The 23834-nt window shown below is 42.1% G+C and overlaps 1 protein-coding gene and 1 pseudogene across 2 annotated transcripts in view; both read left to right on the top strand.

Moving 5' to 3' along the window:
• Positions 1-23834, top strand: part of SYNPR (synaptoporin) — a 293628-nt gene that overhangs the window by 203386 nt on the left and 66408 nt on the right. The gene's annotated exons all lie outside the window — the stretch shown is intronic.
• On the top strand, positions 17743-18389 carry LOC132527974 (TM2 domain-containing protein 2-like; annotated as a pseudogene).

Here is a 23834-nt window from a genome sequence, read left to right as displayed (position 1 = left end):
TAGATTTTGGAATGAGGTTTCAAAAGCAACTCTACCTGGCCCCCAAGCACTTAATCTTTCCTCCACCTTCCACACATCTACACAATGACATTGGAGGGAAGAGAAAACATGTCATGGGGGATCTTGCATCAGACAGGACCCGCTTCTCACCATGAGGGTGGTGGCACCATGGGGGAAGGAATGACCAGGAGCTTTTCAAAGCAAGGTTGAGGGTTAGGTATAGAGCAGAACCAGTCATTTGAATACACAGGTAATTTGTATGTCTGCTTTGTAGCTTGAAATATGTCTACATTAAATACTTTATATCTGTAGAAAAAAGTTAATCCGTAGAGTAAAGGCCATTTCTACAACAGCATGCTTACATTGTAACATGGTTTAGATACAAGACAGACATTTTAATCTCCCCTCACCCTACTAGGAAAGCATGGTTTCATGGGTTCTCAATAGCTCGCGTCTTATGCAAATTACTCTACTCCACTTGGCTCTAAGTTTCAGTGGAGAGCATTCCAGCAGTGAGAGGTGTTCAATCAATGACAGTAATGTCTTGTAAGGGACCTTCTTTGTAGACCTTTCTATTGATTTTTATATTTTCGCATCCCCGAAGATTTCATCCCTGAACTGAAACCTCTATCTGTCAATAAATGCACCTCCTTCTGTTGTTCTGGGCTTAACTTGTCATTCCTTCTGGATATTAACACAGCACAGAGATTATTCCTGTGCATATTGTGTCCTCAGACTTAGACCCTGATCTCTCCCTTCCTTCCTCCCTCCCTTCCTTTCTCGCTTCCTGCTTTCCTCCCTCCCTCCTTCCATCTGTGTTTTTGCCTCTTCCTGACTGAGCCTTATAGAGCAAACCTGTGAAAGGAATTGTTGGCTGGACGTGGGCCCCAGTACCCTGAGGAGGCAGTGGGTCAGGCCTGAGGTGGCTGATGGAGGAGACATGCATCTTTCCAAGTTTGCAATTCCTACTTCTCAGCAGTGTGCCCCCAACGCAAGTATTTGCCAATTGCATGCCACGAAATTCCCCGAATGTCCCTTTTGAAATATTTTGAGAAAAACCTCTTTGCCTCACTAGGTAGATAAGTTTGGCCAGTGACACCCAAACGGATTTTTGAGAAACATTAGCCCTGTGAAATGCTCTTCAAAGAAGGATTCACACTGTCTCAAAGAAATAGCTGTTCTTCCATGTTCATTGCCCCATTACTCACAATAGCCAAGACATGGAAACATCAACAAATGAATGGATAAAGAAAAAAAAATGTATATCACATTCATATATATGTGCACATATATTTATATATCACATATATATATTGATATGTATGTATAAATATATAGGCAATGGAATATTATTCAGCCATAAAAAAGAAAGAAGTCTTGCCATTTGCAACAATATGGGTGGACCTCGAGGGCATTATGCTAAGGGAAATAAATCAGACAGAGAAAGAAAGATACTAAATGATCTCACTTAAGTGTGGAATCTAAAAAAGCCAAACTCAAGAAACAGTAGGAGGGTGGTTGCCTGGGCAGAGGGGTCAGGTAAATGGGGAGATGCTGGTCAAAGGATACAAACTTGCAGTTGTAAGATGAGTGGGTTCTGGGGATCTAATGGTGACTATAGTCAACAGTACTGCATTCTATACTTCAAAGTTGCTAAGATCTTAAATATTCTCACCACACACACACAAAAAGGTAATTATGTGAGGTGATGGAGGTGTTAACTAATGTTATTGTGCTAATCATTTTGCAATATATATGTGTATCAAATCATCACGCTGTACCTCTTAAATTTACACAATGTTATGTATCAATTATATCTCAATAATGCTAGAAGAATAAATAAATAATAATGAAAGACTGGGGGAAAAAATTTAACTGTTGAGAAACACCATTTACTGGCCCCCTTCACAGTGCACATTGGAATAGTACACTGTGTACATCTGTTTATCTCTGTTAACCCAGCATCTCCCTAACTCATTTGATCATAGAACCTTGTTTTAAAATATAACATCTATTAACATCACATAACTAGACTTCCCCAGAACATACTTTGGAAATCTTGAGTTAGGTATTAGTGAATTTTCATTCCAGCTGCAAACGAAGAGCTATATCTCTTAAAAGGATCATTTAAAAATAAAAATTAAAAGCTTCCATGCTGCCTCAGACCCATACACTTTCCATTTTATGGATCTGGTTTTGATGGGGATGGAAATGATGTTCTATGGGTTAACACACTCAAATCTGTGTTGTCCATTCATTAATCAGTGTGTTATATTGAGTACTAACTCTGCTGGCCTGACTTAGTGGCGATGCTGAGAGAGGTGGATAAAGATCTAAGGACTATTAAGTGTCTGATGTGACAGAAGCGTTGGTCAAATGCAAATGGAGTGGGAAGAAGGGGTCAAGGATGTCTCCTGTAATTTTATCTTGGTGGTCAAGTAATTAGCAGATTATAAATTGGAGGTGTGTCTTAATCGTGCTCTACTTTCCTTGATTGTAAATAGACAGTTCATAAGTATATGGCCAGACAAAATTTACTAATGAGTGAAGGTCCCAGTCTTATGCCCCAACACCTCACCCGTGAAAAAGCACTAGGCTTTACAGCTTTGCTTCCTCCCTTCCCCTACTCTGAAGAGCAAGTACAGGATCTAAATAGTGACCAAGATAGGGAGGATAAAACAACATGGGTGAACTTGAGCTCTTCTGAGGCAGTAAATAAACATCTCCCAAGAATAAGAGAGGACTGGGATTTGTATTAGGAGTTGCTGTTGTAGAACTCATTTAATGTTTAAGAGAATCACGTGCAATGACTGAGATTCTAAGGAAGCTACTCTGTTGGCAGTTCACGAGCACTGGGCTATGAGATCCTTGGCTTCATAGATAATGGGCCCATTTCAAGGAGGCTGCAAGCTGAGATAGCAGTAGTGCCAGGCAGGTGCCATCGATGATGAAGTGGACAGGGTATAAAAACACCACAGTGCAAGAGGAATGGAGAAACAGCCACTGTCACTCAGGTCTAAGAAGAACCACCTCAGAAATGATGGGATCCTCACTGACAGATGCTAAAAACAGTCCAGGAAAGTTTGAGGAGGACCTGGATATTTGCATAATTTCAAATATCTCTCCTAAGATACTTATAAAAGACATTTATAAATTACAAAATACCAAACTTCACAGTGGAGCAACCCAGCAGACACCACCTTAACCAAGGTTAACATCACCAGCAATAAGGTAGCATTGACATCATGGACCCCATGATAAGATGCACTGTGATCACAAAATCGCTTCTGTGGCCTTCTTGGTACAAATGCACAGCTTCAATCTAATCATGAGGAAGAAGTAGGCAAACCCAGAATGAGGGATTCTTTGAAATAGTTGACTGGTAATTATCAGAAGTGCCACAGTCATAAGACCGGGAGAAACTAGGAACTGTCACCAATTGAAGGAGACTAAAGAGGCATAATAATTAAATGCAATGTGGGATCCTGGATCGTGTCCTGGAACAAAAAAGGGGCATTAAGAGGAAAACAGTTGCAATTTGAATAAGGTCTATAGTTTAGTTAAAAATATTCAGATATTAACATTAGGGGAAAGTGGAGGAAGGATATACATGAACTCTTTATGCTGTTTTTTGCAAATTTTCTATCAGTCTAAAATTAGTTTTAAAAATAAGCATAGCAGAAAAATAAAGAAAAGGAAATGATGGGATTCAGAAACTCCAACATCACACTAACCTATAGAAATATAGTGTGAGCCGTGAATATGAGTCACATGTCATTTTAAATTTTCTAGATCAAGTTAAAGAAAGTAAAAAAAAAGATTGGTGAGATTAATTTTAGTAAGTCAACTCAGTATATCAAAAATATTATCATTTCAACATATAATCAATATAGAAAATTACTGAGATCTTTTATATTCTTTCTCACTCTAAGTCTTCAAGAGCCAGCCTCAATTCAGACTAGCTGCCTCTCCAGTTCTCAATAGACTCATGTGGCTAGTGGCTACCATGTTGAACAACACACATCTATCACCATCAAGACACATTCTGTTTGCATCTTTTATTATTTCTACTGCTTCCCATGAGTGTTTTGTTCTTTCCTACTATAGACTCCTCCTTCCTTCCCTCACTTATGAGCATTTATATGTTCCAGACATTATGCTATGCACAAAACTGACAAAAATTTCCAACTTCCTGGAGCTTCCATTCCTGAGGGAGCTATTGACATAAACAGTAGCTATAGTAAATAAGTAAATTATACAGTAATTAGAAGATAGTAAGTGCTATGGAGTGAGGGTGTGAGGGGCACAGAACTGAGTAAGGTGACTCAGATATGCTGGGGGTAGGAAAGCTAAAAGAGGCAAGACCTAAAATCAAACCCAGATCACCTATGGCTTCATTCTGGTACTTTCCATTCTTTAATTTCAACAGACAATTTTGAATGGAAGGAATAATGCGAAAGTAAAAACAATATTTTGCTTTGACTTATTTAGTACTTAATAAGGTCAAGTGCAGCTCCGTCATAGAGGGCAACACCTAACTACCATTTTCTTTTTTTTTGCGGTACGCGGGCCTCTCGCTGTTGTGGCCTCTCCCGTTGCGGAGCACAGGCTCTGGACGCGCAGGCTCAGCGGCCGTGGCTCACGGGCCCAGCCTCTCTGCGGCATGTGGGATCTTCCCGGACCGGGGCACAAACCCGTGTCCCCTGAATCGGCAGGCGGACCCTTAACCACTGCGCCACCAGGGAAGCCCCTGACTGCAGATTTCAATGTCTGGTTTAAAGGAGGTGATAGCATTCTGAACAGCCAGCCCTCCAGCTAACCGAAGCAGAAATATGGAGGAGCTGTCTTATAAGGACTAGGATATCTCAGCAGAAAACGGAGGGTTTTGAAATTATGCAGCCCACTGCAATTTCTTTTTTTTTTTTTATTTTTGTGGTACACGGGTCTGTCACTGTTGTGGCCTCTCCCGTTGCAGAGCACAGGCTCCGGACACGCAGGCTCAGTAGCCATGGCTCACGGGCCTAGCCGCTCCGCTGCATGCGGGATCTTCCCGGACCGGGGCACGAACCCGTGTCCCCTGCATGGGCAGGTGGACTCTCAACCACTGCGCCACCAGGGGAGCCCTGCAATTTCTTGACATGAGTCCAGAAAGGTTTGATCAATGGGGCTTGATTCTTTCTTGCCCTGAAATTTGAATAATTACCTACAGCCTGGTGAATTTAACATATTTGAAAAATTGATTTCTTCTCTCTAGAGGTTTGTGAATTTTGTTTACTCTCCTTGTGATGGAGTATGAGATTAATTGTTTTTTTAAACTTTTGGTCAATAATAGTTACTCATTGAAATACCTTCCAATCGCAGTTCTTTCTGCTCTGGGATGTGAGAAAAGAGTGGCTGTCAGAAATGTGTACAAGGAATCCTGCAACCTCTGCTTTTCAGGGTCTGAGATACCTTAAAGAAGTTAAAAGGAAGGAGGTGCAACAGAAAGAAAAAGAAAGAGAGAGAGAGAGAGGGAATTTGTCCTATGTTGTGTGTGTATTTTTCCTGCATCCGGTTATGTGAGGTGCCTGTTGGAATGGAGAGTCTTGGACCTAGCCCCAGATCTCTAGATTCCAAATCTTTGGAAGATGGAGCCTGAGAATCTGTGTGTTTCATAAGGTTCCTAAGTGATTCTTCTGCCCACTGGGTATTGAGAACCGTAGATCCTGGTGCCAGGAAGGCCCAGATTTGAATCCTGATGCCTCTGCTCACTGGCTGGGGTGCTCAGAGGGTCTCTTCTAAGGAAGGGACACTGAACTGCCCCCTTGCGTGTAGGGTTCTCTGTCTATCAGGCTTTGTAACAAGAAGACCAGGGAATTTGGATCCAGCATACTAACTCCCACTGTGCTGGATCCAGCAGGAGAATTCTTCAGATCTCTTAATTGTGACATTTTAACAAACTATTCTGTTCCCATTTTTTAATGCAGCTGGCATAGAGGCTGCTTTGGTCCCTTTGTTTTGCTAAGGGGAATGCAGGCATTTGTTTCTGCTCCTTTCCTTTTTACTTGGATACATATAATGCACGTATTTATAGTCCAAGGAGGCAAGAAAGAGAACTAGGACAGACTTGTGTTTTCAAGGCCTGCCATGTGGACCTGGGCAGGGACACGTCAGGCCTCCAAAAGTGAGCCAGTAAGTTTTTTGTTTGCGCCCTGAGCATAGCCCTTTTATCATCTGTGGTCCCATCTAAATAGCTTTTCTTAAAGGATAAAGTATATTATCAGGGCCTAAGAAATAACTTGTAATTATGGGCTCTCGAATGGACTCAGGTACTGTTTAAAAGCACCAGATGAAAGAGAAACTTATGAGGATTTTGCTCTTTAACTAGGCCTTGGAGCCCTGGAGGAACTTACTTTTTATGTTACAGTCTCGTATTTTTACTTCATTTTTAAAATCACAAAAGTAATAGATGCCCATTGTACAATATTCAAATAATACAGATATATTAAGTGAAAAATGAAAGCTCCTGGGACTTCCCTGGCAGTCCAGTGGTTAAGACTGCGCTTCCACTGCAGAGGGCATGGGTTCAGTCGCTGGTCAGGGAACTAGGATCCTGCATGCCGTGCAGCGCGGCCAAAAAAAATAAAAGCTACCACATACCAAGCACTTCAATTCTATTCTCTGCTATTTTTCTAGACATATATAAACATATATGATTAACACACACACACACACAAGAGTAATTAGGACTCTTTAAAGTGTAAATGAGACCAGCCCAATTCAAAAACTTTTTGAGAAATAGGAGAAATCTCTTGGCTTACATAATCATACTTAATTGAGGTGAATTAGCTTCAAGAATGGCCAGATCCAGGGTGTCCAACAGGCTAGTCTTTCTTACTCTCATCTCTCTCTCTCTCTCTCTCTCTCTCTCTCTCTCTCTCACACACACAGCGTGTCCTCTTTCTGTGCGCCTGCCTCATTTTCCCCCCCTCACTTAGCTTTCTCCAGGTGTTGGGGAGGATAGCTATCTGCAGACCCAGATTTGCTCTAGATTCAAGACAAAATGATGCCCCATCCCCCTGCAAAAATGTGAACATCCTAATCCCCGGAACCTGTAAATATGTTATCTTAACATGGCAAAGGAGAATTAAAACTGCAGATGGAATTAAAGTTGTTCATTAACTGACCTTTGAAGATGGAAGAGTGGGGCTGTGAGCCACGGAAGTGGATGCCTCTGGAAGCTGGAAAAGGCAAGGAAATGGATCCCCCCCGGCCCGCCTCGGATCCTCCAGAAGGAAGCACAGCTCTACTGACACTTTGAGACTTGTGTCATATTTCTGATCTACATAATGATAAGATAATACATTTGTGTTCTTTTAAGCCACCGAGTTTGTGCTAATTTGTTCTAGCAGCTGGAGAGACCTAATATAGGGCCCAAAAGGCAAGAGACTTTTTCTCCTCAAAATAAAAAGTTTTAAAAATCCTTGGAAGGCTTCTGATTAGCCTACCTTGGTTTTCAGCCAACCTCCATCCCTGTCACCATGGTCAACAGCATCAGATACTCTAATTGTCTAGATCTGATTACTCTTTATGGCAGGGAAAGGGGATCAAGAGGTGTGATTGGCAGCCCTTCTCCTCAGAATCACATAACTGGCATGGGAACAGAGCATTTCCCCCAAAGGAGGATTGTGTGGGTTTGTTGTTCATAGTTTGCTTTTTAGAATGGGTTTGTGACATATATTTTGTTCTATAATTTGCTTAATTCTCTTTACAACATATTTTGGGGATGTTTTCATTTCAATTTATAAAAATCCTACTTTGTTCTTTTTAGTAGCTGCCTGGTATTCCATTGGGTAGATGAACCAAACTCATTCAACCATATTTCCTGTTGATGGACATTTAGGATGTTTCCAATCTTTGCTTCCAAAGAAGACTGAACGTCGTGTCCTTCGATATATCTCTGTGCATGTCATAGGACTTGCTTTTGATTTTTTTCTCAACACTGGTAATGTGAGGGTGCAATGGAGAATAGAACAAGGATAGGCGTAGTGGGTTGAATGGTGGCCCCCCCACAAATATGTGCAAGTCTGAACCCTCAGTACTTGTGAATGTGACCTTATTTGGAAACAAGGTCGTTGCAGATGTCATTAAGTTAAGGGTCTTGAGATGAGATCATTCTAGATTTAGGGTGGGCCCTAAATCCAATGACAAGTGCCCTTATAAGTGCAGAAAAAGAGAGCACACAGAGACACAGGGGAAGGCCATGTGAAGATGGAGGCTGAGATTGAAATGATGCATCTAAAAGCCAAGGAATGCTAAGAATTACCAACAGCCACCAGAAGCTAGGGGAGAGACATGGTATAGACTCTCCCCCAGAGCCTCTAGAAGGAAACAGCCCTGCTGACACCTGACTTCTGATTTCTGGCCCTCAGAATTGTGACAGAATGAATTTCTGTTATTTTAAGCCACCCAGTTAATGGCAATTTGTTATGGCAGCCCTAGGAAACTAAAACACAGGTTGTGAAAGCAACTGGTTCTCCTGCCCTCCTTCGTTTGGCTAGTGGCCAGCTGTCAATCATCTGGGAAGACAGAGGAATGTTAGGTCAGATCCCAAAAGCCATATAGCACACAGGAGTCATTTCAGTGTCCATTTCTGTGAATGTGCTTTGTGATTTTTATCTTCTAGTGCCATTTTGTTTAAACAAATGATGAAATTAGTTTATACCTCAGAGTCAGCTCCCAGTGGATATATGGAAGAGAGGCAGACCCAGTGTTAAATAAGTGGCAAAGCAAAGTGAAAGCTTAGGCAGAATCCTCTCTGGTGATCTATAGCATCATAGATTTTTAGTGGTTGTGCATAAGAGGAATGAATAGATAGACAAAGGAAGGAGGGAAGGAAGGAAGGAAGGGAGGGAGGGAGGGAGGGAGGGAGGAAGCAGGGGGAAGGAGGAAAAAAGACAGATAAAGTAGACCAGGATATGACCAGTGGAGACCTTTGAATGCCCCCTTTCGATCAATGCCGTGTAGGGCATTAAGCCCTTTATATTTAATTCACAAACAGCTGAAAATGCTCAGAACGTGCTTGGTATCCACTACGATGACACAAGCTGGCCATGCCTCCACTCTCACCACCCTCACTGTTTCAAGTCAAATATTGAAATGCAGTGAACAGTATCCCAAGCAGAGAGCTAGGAATCTGATTCTTTTTGATCAGTAAAGCACTAAAAACAAAACCAAAAAAAAAAAGGCAATAACGCATACAGGTATAATCACAGTACACACGTATATTTACTGCATTGGACTTTTTCTCATCCGACTTCTGACATATGTGAATTACCGTTGGGCCAGGAAGCTCATACTTGATAATTGGCAGCTGTATTTTAACTGCAGGCTTGAGTGTTTTGGGGGGAAAAAAAAAAGAGCAGATGTTGAGATGCCTGTTTTGGGGATGTGTAGTGTATCACTGCCTGTCCTTAAACATGCTGAAGGAGACAGAGTAAGTCATGGAAAATCATGGAAAATGGAGCAAAACTCTAAGAAATCTCTGCTTATGGTAACTGCTGGACCGTAGTATAATGCCTGCCTTTGGCTTTCAGCTTTTCAGCACACACATGGCCTTGGCTTCTGCCGCTCCCTCTTCTGGATTTTCCTCCCCTCATCAAGGCCCACTGCAAAATCTACCTCTCGTCTTCCTACCCTGGATAGAACTTCGAGGGAACAGATCACAGATCTTATTAAATTGGAATAATTGATATTTATTGTAGGATAAAGCCACTGGGGACCAGTAATTGAGTGAGAATGTAAACCAGTGTTAATAAGAATTGGGGGGGCTTCCCTGGTGGCACAGTGGTTAAGAATCCACCTGCCAATGCAGGGGACATGGGTTTGATCCCTGGTCTGGGAAGATCCCACATGCCGCGGAGCAACTAAGCCCGTGCGCCACAACTATTGAGCCTGCGCTCTAGAGCCCGCGAGCCACAACTACTGAGCCCACGAGTCACAACTACCGAAGCCCGTGAGCCTAGAGCCCGTGCTCCACAACAAGAGAAGGCACTGCAATGAGAAGCCCGCGCACCACAGCAAAGAGTAGCCCCTGCTCCAGCAAGTAGAGAATGCCCGCGTGCAGCAATGAAGACCCAACACAGCCAAAAATAAATATAATAAATTTATTTTTAAAAAAATAAGAATTGGACCAACCAAGAACTGCAGAGTCCCAAATGAGATTTTTCTATTTCAACATTTCCTAGAACTCCTGATGAATAACCTTGTGCTTTTAGGATGACTTGCTCTTTTGATAGCCTCTGATGTGCTTGTTTTCTCAGTGCATTTAAATTGGGTCATGGGGCAGGAGCCAGCAGTGCTCTAAAGCTTCCCCCAAGAACATGGGTCTGTGATGTGTGTTTAATGTTTTCCCTGTAACAGAGATAAATGTCGTCGGTAATTCTGATTGGCAGGCCCAATGTTTAAGGCTTTTGGAATTATCTGAGTCGCAGGGTCGCAGGAATCATTCTGCATTCAAATATTTACAAGGCATAATTAAATGGATTAATGATGTGGGGTTCTAGAAACAATATGGTGGTGTTAAATTTTCCAGCAGCTTTCTACTAGTTTCATCATTCCTTTTTCCCCCCTTGTCTATCTTTTCCATTTATGATTTTTGCTTTCAGCCCTCAAAACCTCTGTGAACTTCTGATATCTCAGACTTTGCACTGAATTTCTCACTTGGCCCCTCTTGTTACTGCCTCTCAGTATCCAAAGGCCCGAGAGAGTGGCATGGACATATATACACGACCCCTCGTGCTTCTTAGATTAAATCCTCCACTCTTGTCATTCCTCCTCGCTTTGCTTAATTAGATAACATCTGATACAGCTTTGAAGATGTGAGGTGCTGTCCCAGCGCTAAGTGGGATGGTTCTAATTATTATCTTGAAGCCTCGCATCACCGTATTCTCCTTCTTCCCTCTCATTCTTTTCTGGCTCTTAGTCATCTGGGTATGAATAATGAACACAATGTTTCCTTAAATGGAAGAATGGAAATATAGTTGAGTTCTTTTTCCCAGGTTGCCTGTTAGCAGAAATGGAGGCATATCCATGTGCTTTTGGCCTGGGAAAACGAAAAGGGAAGATGGAGACACTAGAATGTGTATTGTGAATGATCAGTCTTAGAGATTTTTTAAATGACTTCTGTTTTTATTACCAAACCAACAAAAAATTGTTGTAGAGAATTTGGATAATTCAGAAAAACACACAGATGAGAAGACATATGACATGTGTTTTCATCTTCCAAATTTTGTGTATATAGTATAAACTATAGTCATATTAATCTATTTTCACACACAAAATAGGGTCAACCTGAACATAATGTTTTCTAACTTATGCTTAAACTTAATGCACTGTGAACATTTAAATTACATATTCTTCTCATCATCATGACCACATGCCCCCCTGTTATACAGATGGACCACAACTTATTTAACCAGTTCCCACAGGTGAACAATTAGTTGGTTTCCAATCAACAACTAGTCGAGCAATTAATTGGACTAAAATAAACAATGCTGCAATCAGCATCCTTTATACATAGCCAGCATAGTTTTTTTAAAAATTATTTCTTCAACAAAAATTTCTGAAATTAGATTTGCTGTTCAAAGGATATAAAAGTTTCGTAAGCATTGGCTATTTAGAAAGACACCCAGAAAGTGGTACTAACTCAAGCTGCCCATCTTGGGTGGGTTAGAAAAGGACACCCCATGTCAGAGTGTCTCTTTCCTGGTCTTTCCTTAGCTTAGACATCTAACGCTGGATTGGTCTTCTTTCTGGATGAACATGCTTTGGAAATATCACTTGGATTCTTAGAATGGTTCTAAAGAACGGTCCAGGGCTCCTCATGACTCATCAGCAAGGTCCTGTATCCCTAGGACATCAGTTGTATCAGAGGCAAATTCATGTTTAAAGAACCGCCCACTGGAAACAGTTACACTGGTTTTATGCCCAATCGGAAGAGAAATTGTAAAGGAAGAAGGAATATTAATGCTTAGTGACCACCTATACAGTGCTGACATTGTTTTCTCTTAACAATCTTATAAGATAGTGAAGCTTCACCTTCATTTTGTAGTTGAACTAGATTCAAATCCATCTCTACCTGATGCCAAAGACCATGGTCCTTACTCCCCTCTATAACTCAGTTTTGTAGTTTAACTACTCAGAGCAGAGTTCCAAAAGCCATCAAGAGTCTGCCTCTCACTTAGCTCTATGTTCTGTCAATTTTTTCTTTCTCTTTAAATATCAATTTGGTTGGCTTTCCAAGTGTTAGAAAGCAATATTTCTCTTGTTTTACTTGTAGGTCATGTTTCCACTAGAATCCTTGATGTATTATTCTTTTTTCTCTTTGCCTAAAAATGTAATATAAATTCATGAAGGCTTTGAATAGTGTTATATATGGGATGTCATTTAACCTGCCTTGCAAAGTCTGTTTATCAAAGCAAGAACTACTTGTTGGAGGATGTTAACGTCCTGAGTCAAAGGAAAAATAAACTGTGGGCTTTAGAGTGATCTTTCTACATACGTATTGACTGTATGCTTAAGGAGAATTCTGACATCTCTAGCCGAAGATGGTTTAGGAACCAAACAGTGAACTAGACAAGCTTGTATCCATAAACTGAGGACTCTAGCAAAGATGGGGACAGTATAGCATAGGGGTTATCAGCACAGATTGAAAGCTTTGGAACTGATCTTACCTCTAAGTCTCATTTTCCTTTTCCGTATAATGGGGATAGTAAGGTTTACTTGGAGAATCATCCTAATGGTTAAATGAGTTCATGTGCTTTCAGGTGCTTAGTAGGGTGAGATCAAACCTGAGTTTGATCTCAGTGGATGATCATGGAGGAAAAGATATTTTAAGAAACAGAAAAAAATCATACACTAAGTGAATCTGTACTGGAAAAGCATTAAAGGGATGTAAAAACTGCCTCTCCTAATGTAGACATCAAGGATATAGCATCCCTTTTTCTTTATTATAGAAAAGAAGTACTGTGAAGAACCCAGAGTTACTTCATAAACTTAATTTATTTAATTACAGGAGAAATTCTTCACTTCTTTTGGAACCTTGTTCCCTCCTCCCCCCACCCAATTTGAGAATCTGATGAAGCTTTGAATTCTCCATAGAAACGTGCACATTCACATCATATTTTGCAACTTTGGGGGCACCAATCTATTCCAGGTTAAAATTACCCCCAAACATAGAGGTTGTAGACACATTTTCATTTATCTGAACACGGTCAGAAGGGAGAGGGCTCTAGCTGGGAATACCCAACGCCAAAGCCAGAGATTCTAATCATTGCTGTATGCTGGATACATTCTGTGCCCTTGAGCACTCATAATGTAGAAAAGAAGACAAATAGGGAAATGAATGAGCACAGTGCAATGTGGCAAGAGTGACAATATGCACATATACTGAAAGGAATGATTTCATGATGCAGATTGAGGAGGGAGGGCTGCAAACAATATGATTTCACAAGTGCAGCAGTGGTCCCAGGGTCTTTCAGAATCTTCGGAGATTCTGTGAACCATGTGGCATGTATTTCATCAAAATCAAAGTCCCAGATTACAGGTAACTCAAAGAATCACCCATGTCCTCTCCCACTAAGTCCATCCTCCTTCTCTATATGAGAGAAATGGAACAGGGGATATGGAAGGATGGAAACTTATCAGGAGACATACCTTCATCTTTGATTGATAAGTTTTATCTCACCTATATTATTCTATAATGTCTGGAATACCCACACCTTGAAATTCCTGAATTCTTGATTCGAAATATCTGGAGGAGGGAACAGACACACCACTTTACCTTGCACACACAACCTTGTTTATGGAGGACTCTAGCTGTGTCCCAGGCCTGGAGGCCTGCTTGCTCAGCAAAGGGCTCTAACGTGGACAAACAAGGAAAGGAAGGTACTAAGGAAATGCCCTGGCCATTCAGTGATGTTCAAGTGAGCATGGGAGCAAAATTAGAGCAATTCTCTACTTTCAAGTGTATTGCTAACTCCATTTGCAGTAGCTCATCACTACTAAGTATTTTCCTTTAGACACACCTAAATTCAAATCATAGCCCTACCACCTGCCAGCCTCGGACAAGTGACCTAGCCTCTCTGAATACTGACTTAACATGTACTGAATGCCACCTGTATCTGTGGTCCTGTCCTAAGTGTTTTACATGTGTGGACTCGGCCCACCCTCAAAACAACTCTGTGAAGAAGGAATTATTACTATTACCATTGAATATTGCTCAGGATCACACAGCAAGTGGGCAGAGCTGGAAATGGAGCCCAAGCTACTCAGCCCCAAGACTGGAACCCTCACTCCCAAGTCCATGGTGCCTCCAAGTGCCACAGGTCAATTTCAGCATTTGTGATACAGGGACGATGCTGACCATTCTTCAGAGTAGTGGTTGGGTTAAACAAGACTGGTTTTGTCAATCATTGAATACTAGGGTCCCTGACCATAAAGGGAATCCTTCTGGGAGAATCCATAGGCATGGGAGAAATCAGGTTGGCCACAGAAAGTCACACACCACTGACCACAGCAAGCCAACCCACTGTCTATATCAACAGTGCTTTTGATCTGTCCTCTTTTTTTCATCTCGCCACCTTCTGTTTTCTGCACTACTCCCAAGTGACTATTCAAATAGATGAAACTGATAGCATTTCATTTCCTTGTGGTCTTCATTCCTGGCTACCGTGATCCTTCTTAGTGAACAAATGACTTGGCTTTTCTGAAACTGTCTGGGTTGATATGTTTCGTTTCAATTGCAATATGTTCTTTCAAAGGTGAATGATCAGAAACCATTGTCGGAAAGTCAAGAATGCGCTCAGAGTCCAAGAGCCAATACAGTTTTGTTTGTTGCTTTAATTACTGTGTAGATGTGCTTAGGTTGTTTGGATTGCTGTTCTTGTTGAAGAGAATTGAAGGCACATAGCTAACCCTTCAGTAAATGTTTTTGAGCCCTACTTTTGTGTATAATGCAGGGCTAGCACTAAGCAAAGAGAAAGGGACTTCCAGAGAGCTCAGACCTGGACCTAGTCTTTCGAGTGGGGCAGGGGATAGGGGGTACATAACAGGCTGGAGAGATAAGACAAAGAGAGCTACTGTCCATTAGAAGGGTAAAGGAATAGGCTGCGGTGCTTTACAGAGGAGAGAGATTGCATCCATCTGGAACGATCACGGAAGGCTTCCTGAAGGTGGTGGCAACTGAATAGAACTTTGAAGGACATAGAGAATCTAGACTAGGATATGGTAAACCAGAAAGGGTGAAGGACATTCCAGCTATGCAGAATGTATCTGGAGAGTAGCATATGAAAAAGAGACTTTATGCAGGAGGTTAATTTTTATAAAGAAAAAAGACCTCATTTGCTAGGGTAATAAATAGGGAATGAATCAAATTAACATCTCTGACTTCATTTCTTACCATTCTCCCCTGTTCCACAATTCCTCCAATACAATACTGCCTCAGGGCCTTTGCACTTGCTGTTCCCTCTGATCTGAACACTTTTCACAGATCTTTGCAGTCACTGACTATAACAAAATACATGTTTGTTTCAAAGCACTTTACATACAGTCTTGTTTAATATTCTATGCCTGGCACAGGGAATCTCACATCTAGTGTGTTCCTATTCCCTGCCCACCCATGTATCTATATCACTTCAAAATACTAGTTTTTATGCAAGCCTAGAAAATTGAAATTCTTGATTTCTCCTTCTGTGAAAATGGAGGTGAAAATGCTTACTTCCCTTGAAGCAGTGGTTCTCAACCTGAAGCACATTAGAATCACCCGTGGACCTTTTGAAACCACAGATGCCCAGGTCTTACACCAGACCAGTTAAGCCCGAACCTCTGCAGCTGAGACCCAAGCAGTATCAGTATCTTGACAAAACTCTCCACATGGTTTTGGTGGACAGCCCTCACTGAGAACCTCTGCTTTAGAAGGAGAAGTCAAGGGCAGTGGCCTTTCCTGATGATACTTCTCTTCCCTGCTGGCTCTGGCAGGGTGGGGTCAGTAGCAGGATCCATAGCAAAGAGACACAATCCGGAAGGCAGAAGCAATACACATTTCCTTCCTTCCACTGAGGATAAAGGTGTGTCTGCTGTGCGCCTGGCACTGTCCAAAAGGGACGAAGAGTGTAGGGAACCAGAGAGAAGGCAATGAACCCTTTGGGTCCCCGGAAATGCCCCCATCTCTTGGAGACAAGACTGCTGACTGCAGGGTTTGGTCATGAACCAAGAACGATGTTCCAGTTAGGAGGCCGAAGGAGACTTCCCTCAGATCTTCACTGAACGAAAGGCGTTATTTCCCAGAGTGCAGTGGCATGTTCTAGAATCTCCGTCCCTTTATGAATCAGTCATTGCCTTAGTCCGTGAGGCTTGACATGGTGTTGTTCTTGCTTCTGTCTCTGACCTCATTTCCTGGTGCTCTTCCCTCCCTCAGTACCCTGCAGCCGCACTCCCCTCCTCCAGGACTTGAGATAAAATCCGCCTCCACAGAGGCCTTGAGATACCACCAAGAGCGATTCCCTTCTCGGGACCATGATGTCTGCTCTTACCTGGGCTCTTTAAGCCTCTGCTTCCGTATAGTTACCTGATTTGCTCTTCCCGGTCTCTGCTCAAATATCACCTCCTCAGAGAGGCCCTTCCTGACCTCTTTATCTAAATAGTTCCCTACTTCCTCTCCATCTCTGTGCTCTGCTTCATTTGCCTTATAGCTTTTATTGTGGTATATTTCCTGTTTGGTGGTTCATTTTCCATTTTCCCTGATAGAGTGTAAGCCCAAAGAGCTGGGACTTGTTCACTGCTGTATCCCAGCTCCTAGCACAGTGCCCAGTACAGAGTGAATGCTCAATAAATGTTTGTCATATGAATGAATTCAAGAAGGTTTTATTCTCATTGTATTCATACATATATTTATTTTCTATTAAAGGCAAGTGATACTAGACTTTTAATTCGAGGTAAATGGTCTACTTTTTAAATGAGGTAGTGTCAGGAAAAGAGGAATCAATTTAAAGAAAGATATTAAGTAAGTGGGAGCATAAGTGATCCACAGATGTGATATGACTCATGAGAGTGATACGAATGACCAGCATTTGGGAAACACTGGTCTAGAAGCAGATCAGCAAACAAAGAAAGAAGCACAAGCCTAGAAGTAAGGGGAATATCATCTAGTCATCCAAATCAGGATGCTGAATGCTAAACTTTGCCTACCTGCAACTGCAGTCTCTTGCAGTGTTGAGGTACAATTCATCTGGCATTTACTGAACATCAGCTATGAGCTCAGTGTGACTGGGGGGTAAGTGAGATATAGAATCCAATCCCATTTTCAAAGGTGAACCTCGGAGATAGCCATGGGCACTATGACAGTAGAAATCAAAATGTGATCAATGCTATACGAAAGGTCCAAAGAGACCACAGAAGGGTAGCATTTGTTTCTCTGGAGGTAATCAGGAAACCCTTCTCTGAAGAGGAGAAATTTGCATGGGACCTTGAAGAACGGGTAAGATTTCAATAGGCAGAAATGGGGGCCAAACCAAGGCATTCTGGACAGAGGGAACACCAGGCAGAATAACAGCAAATAATATAGGGAAATGAGCTCACAGGGCACAGTGAAAAAAAATATCTATGGGGTGCTGCTTGGAGAGGCCTGACCAGGCGGGGCTTGGGTCAGCGGTGCTGGCCGGGGTTTGCTATTGAGGCCGGGTCTCCGCCACTGGGCCCGGGAAGATGGTGCTGGGTGGTTGCCCGGTGAGTGAGTTACTTCTCTGCGGCCAGGCGGCTTTGCTGATGGGGAATCTCCTGCTGCTGCTGCACTGTGTCTCTCGGAGCCACTGGTACAACACTACCGCCGAGCCCGAGCCCACATCCGCTGGCGCTACCCACCCGGAGGGCGCCACCTGCTCTGCGAGCTGGGGCTGTGGCGACCCCACTCTCCAGTCATCCCTTGCCCTTACCTACCCGATGAATTTATAGAGTGTGGAGACCCAGCGGACCATGTTGGAAATGCAACGGCATCCCAGGAACTTGGTTATGGCTGTCTCAAGTTCGGTGGTCAGGCCTACAGTGGTATGGAGCACACCTCCGTCCAGGGCCGCGCCCTGGACGGAATCGAATGTGCCAGTCCTGGGACCTTCCTACGAGAGAATACACCTTGTATAAAGTGTCCTGGACGGTACCTCCTAAGCACTTTGCTCTACTCCTTCTTCCTGGGGTGTTTTGGAGTAGATCGTTTCTGTCTGGGACACGCTGACACAGCAGTAGGGAAGCTCTTGACACTTGGAGGACTTGGGATTTGGTAGTTTGTTGACCTTATTTTGCTTATTACTGGAGGGCTGACGCCAAGTGACGGCAGCAATTAGTGCACAGTTTACTAAAAAGAGTTGCTGCCGTGGCCCAGAGAGGCAAGTCTCCTGAATTCACCTCTACAGGCTCAGAACTCTTCCTTGTTATCAGACCTGACCATTACCTTCCTCTTTGGAGGGAATGGCTTTGGCGAGGGAGGTTTCTTTGGACTGTGGATTTTCAACCCAAACTTTACTTTGCAGACTAGAAATGACAAGCAAACAGTATTGTGGGTATCAAGTTTGTACCTTTCCTCATGTACAAAAAATATAAAGGATAGTGATTAACTTATAAGCTGCAGAAGGGTTTCCATAGTCTTTATTTCTGTGCACTGCTGTATAATCAATCCTTTGGAGCAAGTGGACCCAACAGGATAAGTAAAGTGAATATTTTTAGCCTTGTGCCTTTTGTGACTGAGTCCTCATGAGGTGAAGATCGGAAGCTGAACCAATGAAAATCTTCAGCAGAAGTAGAAACGGCGATGGATTTTAATATACAATGAAATTCTGACTTTCTGAATTTAAATTGCAGAATAAATGTTGCCAACCTGGAATGCTCGTTTGGGTGTTTTCAGTAGGTAGAGTGAAACTCAAAATTATATTCGTTGTGCTTAAAGCTAAGCATTTGAACTGAGCCTGTTAATAACCCCTATTGTTTCATCATTATTATGTCTGAGAGGGAATATATCCTGTACAGTAATTTCCTCTTTCCAATTATGTTTTGGGTAGCTAAACATGTCTGAGTTCAGCTCTCCTCTTGGCAGACTTTTCCTATCAAAAAAGTAGTCTTTACCAGTTTAGAGAGTCCATGCTGTAGACTGGTAAAAAAGAAAAAAAAAGATTTCATACAAGTAACTATAAATCTGTTCTTCATGATTGGGTAAGAAAATATGAGGGGCCTCGTGCCCTTGGAAAGAAAAGCAGACTCTTCCTTAAAGGATATTACTACTTACTGCTGGGTAAAGTTAGGATGTGATTCGGAGGGCAAAGAGAAACTGAACACATTCTGTCAAAATAAGCATGGTACCAGAAGCTCTCAGTGTGGGTTACAGCAGTCAGTCATAGGGAAAGAGACAGCCAAGGTTTTGAGTTCCCAAATCACTGGGAATAAAAGAAAATGTTCTGAATTATAAGTGGTTTTTTGTTTTTTAAGAAGATGTTGGGGGTAGGAGTTTATTAATTTATTTATTTATTTTTGCTGTGTTGGGTCTTTGTTTCTGTGCGAGGGCTTTCTCTAGTTGTGGCAAACGGGGGCCACTCTTCATCGCGGTGCGCGGGCCTCTCGCTATCGCGCGTCCTCTCTTGTTGCGGAGCACAGACTCCAGACGTACAGGCTCAGTAGTTGTGGCTCACAGGCCTAGTTGGCTCCGCGGCATGTGGGATCCTCCCAGATCAGGGCTCGAATCCGTGTCCCCTGCATTAGCAGGCAGATTCTCAACCACTGCGCCACCAGGGAAGCCCCACTATAAGTGGTTTTTAAAACTTAGTTCCCATCCCTTGCAATCTGAGTTGAAAAGAACTGTTAAATATAAGGTAAAAATGGGGTTTGGAAGGTAAATCAAACTAAGAGCATGCTATTTGGGCAACTTACAAATTCTAGAAACAATCAAAGTAGAACTGCTCAAAGTTTAGTCTCATAATAATTGACATAAAGACCAAGAATCCCAGTTAAAATAACCCTGAATATGCTCTGTCATTATGAAGCAGTTTTCCTAAGAGTTTCAGCTTTATTAACCCTGATTAATATGACCACTGTTCTTATGGTATTAAATGGTGGCAATTATGTAAAAGTTAAAAAAGATTTTTCTGTTTTGTCCTGAAAGTTCTGTACCACATTGACCTTAACCTTCTTTATAACAGTAATAATTGATGGATTCTTACTTATAATCTCTGCACTCTAAGGCAGTATATTTTAAATTGTTGTGGGCCATGAAGAAACTGGAACTTTTCCCCAGAAAAATGAACAGAAACATAAAATTTTGCATAGAACTTAAGAGGGTTCAAGGATGACCCTTTTTAAAAAGAAAAAGAAAAAAAAAAACTTGTAAGAAAAATCTGGAAAACAAACTAAAATTGAAATCTTACCCCAAATAAGATACTACTTTAAAACCACAAATCCTGCTTCATCTCACAAGTTAAAAAAAAAAAAAAAATCTCCTTAAGGATATTCACAAACCCCATAAAAAGCTATTTTCTTTTAAAAATAAAAAATAAAAGTAAAAAATAAAAAATCATTAATTGTTAATGTTTCCAGGAGGAAGAGCTTGGGTAAAGAGGTGAAAGTCTGTAAGTTATTAAATTTTCTATTTTGTAGAAGAAGCCCTTCTCACAGAAAAGGTGATGGGGATCAGGGTTGTTTCCACTGCTAGGCAACAGCCTGAGAATCTTTATATTCCTCTGTGATGATCTGCATTTTTCAGTTTCAGTGTGGCTTCTAGGTGATGCCCATCCTCTGTATTCACAAACCCTGGCCAGATGTGATACAACCTGAAAAACTATTTGAATAAAGGAATATTTTTTTAAATGGGAAAAAAAAATATCTATGGACTTCAGTGGAAAACCCATGTAGCACTTGCAATCTGCCTGCTTTCGTGTCTCTTTGTATAACTGATGGCAGACACATCATCCAAAAGGCATTTCAGGTGATTGTGTCCACGTCCTCACAGAGAAGAGCTTCAGGAAGACATTTCTACTTCCAAATAACCAACCTGAAATCCACTCTTTATTTCTGAAAAGAAAATACCTGGGAAACCCCATCCTGTCATTTCCATTGTTATTGCACAGGCAGTGATCAACCACTGCCCTAGATTTGCATTAAAGGGATGCCTGTCCTTGATTAAAAAAAACTCCAGAGAATGGGGGCATTACTTGCCAGAACCCTGAGAAGCTCTGTGGACCAGGAGCTGCTCTTCATCAGTGCCAAGAATACAGATAAATCTACCCTTGGAACTACCCGGAGTCCACCCCGAGCAAAAAGCCTCTTAATGAAGCCCTTCCTCTCAAGAGGAAAAGAATCCTTGAAAAGAGATGTCCTCTGGTAGCCAAATGCGTAAGGCTTCCGGCTCCCTCTCCCCAGCAACCCCCTGATGGGTAATTAATGTCTCTTGCATGGCTTTTTCCTGCTTCTTTGCCATACCACGCCCCCCATGTGTCAAGCCCATGACCTTGGTGATCATTTTTAAAAGTTAGTATGATTTAATCTGGCACTTTATCTTCCCATTGTGCTTCAGAGTTAGCATCCTACTTAATTTTATCCAAGGCCTTTGTCTTGAGTTACAGCATGGAACAGAAGATTCTAGGGAGGACGTTATATTAAATAATGCATAGAGAAATGAACCGTTCTTCCTAGTGGTTCAGGAGCTCATGCTGGTTCCTAGCTCTTCCCACATGCTAATACCTCATTTTGAGAAAACTTCCACTTCGAAGAATACTACAGGAGAGAAATCTCTCTTTCTCTCTCTGTCTCTGTCTTTCTCTCTGTGTGTGTCTATTTCTCTCTCAATTAAAAAGCAACCCATGAATTGAACCTCTCTGTTAATCTCCCTTTGTCATTAACATTTCATTTTAAACCAAAGTGCCCTTCACAGAATGTTAATGGCTGTTACACAACCGAATTTGGAGTCAAATAAACTTCACGGAAAACTGAGTTAAACCAAGCTAAGTAGGTATATTTACCGAGGTCATAGAATGAAGCCTTTAATAGGTGGCTCTACACTATTAATCTTCAAGAAGGCTGTGTAATTTGCAGCATTTCCCAAAGTGAGTGTTTCCATGGAACCCTTTTTTGATGGAGTATCTGGAGAGACATGGGTTCATCAGCTAAGTGTTAAACTAGCAAAAAGAGGCCTATGTCAGCAACAGATGCTCAGATTTCCCCCTGAGATTCCAACTCCCTGCACAGCTACGATTGTTGCCTGAAAAACCACTAGGTAGGCCAAGTCGTGGGAGTTGTGTTGAACTGGGAAGAGAGGTGGGAATATTCCCTGCAGTTTCCAATCTAGCTTCCCTCCAATCTTCTCATCTGTGTAATGGAGTAATAAATACGTACCTTGAATTGCTAATAGACTTGTCTAATTTGGAATAATATCAGTAAAAACACTCAGCTAAGTAGCAGATGCAAAGGATACATTGAGTAAATAGTCGCTGGTATGCCAAGGTCCTCTAGGGGCTGCTTCTCAAATTTTACTATCTATGCAATCTCACAGCAGCTTGTTACAATGCACATCCTGATTTGGGTCTGGGATGGGGACCGAGATTCTCTGAACTTATTCTCCTAGTTTGAGGACTGTACTTTGAGAAGCAAGCATCTCGGAGATACAAAAGGAAGTGAACAGTCTCAACTTTTTAAAGAGTTATAATATATGGAGGGAACCTAGACATGCAGTCAGCTAGCTGAATGGCCAGCAGAGCGCTGGTACAAACAGTCCACTTTGGAGGGCAGTGTTACTCTTGCTCACTCAGGATTGATGGGGGAGTTTTCCCTTTGAACTGACTTTGAATGATGAGTAGACTTTGAGCAGACCCGGCGTCCTGGGTTCTGGCTGTGCCAGGAAGGCAGCACACTCCCAGAAGTGGGAAAGCATATGGGAAACTTAGGAGATGCTCAGGGGGTGTAGAACAAAAGACACGGTTTGGAGGAGGAGGTATGTATAAAGTGGACCACTGACCTGGATGTCTGAGTCTCAGGTATCAAGAAAATACAATCTAGGAGAGTTTTAAGCAAATGTATGAGTTTCCCAGAGCTGCCGTAACAAAGTACCACAAACTGCATGGCTTAAAACAACAGATATTTATTATCTCATAGTTCTGAAGTCTACAAGTCTGAGACCAAAGTGTCAACAGGGCCAGGCTCCCTCTGAAACCTGCAGGGGAACCATTCCTGGCCTCTTCCTGGATGTTTGCTGGCAGTCCTTGGCATTTCCTGGCTTAGTCGTCACATGGCGTTCTCCCTGTGTCTCTGTCTTCACGAGGCCATCTTCTTGTAAGGGTACGAATCATATTGGATCAGGGGCCCATCCTACTCCAGCATGGCATCATTTTAATTAATTACATCTGCAGTGACCCTGTTTCCAAATAAAGTCACAGTCTGAGGTACTGGGAATTAAGAATTCAGCATATCTTTTATGGAGGACTCAATTCAACGCATAACAGCAAATATGTATGCACCCATTGGGCCCCAGAAATCTCCTCTGCCCTATAGGATAAACTTCAGAAATGACTTTTTCCCACTGGGAAAAAATGAAGGACCATAGGGCTGAAGACCTCTGCCTTCTCTATCTACACCCCTTCCCAAGTATGAAAGATCGTCAGGACATCCCATTGGTCACTGAACTAAGCTGGAAATTCAGGACACTGAGGCTGGGGAAATCAGGGTAGCATTAGAATTCCCACTGAAGCCTTCTTTCCTCTTTTATACCGACTTCCATAGGAATGTTATGTCGTTCCCAAGGAGCTTCTGGGAGTGTGAGACCCAGAAGC

This window comes from Lagenorhynchus albirostris, chromosome 10 (assembly GCF_949774975.1).
Source record: "Lagenorhynchus albirostris chromosome 10, mLagAlb1.1, whole genome shotgun sequence".
Taxonomy (NCBI): Eukaryota; Metazoa; Chordata; class Mammalia; order Artiodactyla; family Delphinidae; genus Lagenorhynchus; species Lagenorhynchus albirostris.
The sequence above is the reverse complement of the archived record's forward strand: the minus strand, read 5'-3'. Positions and strand labels throughout refer to the sequence as shown.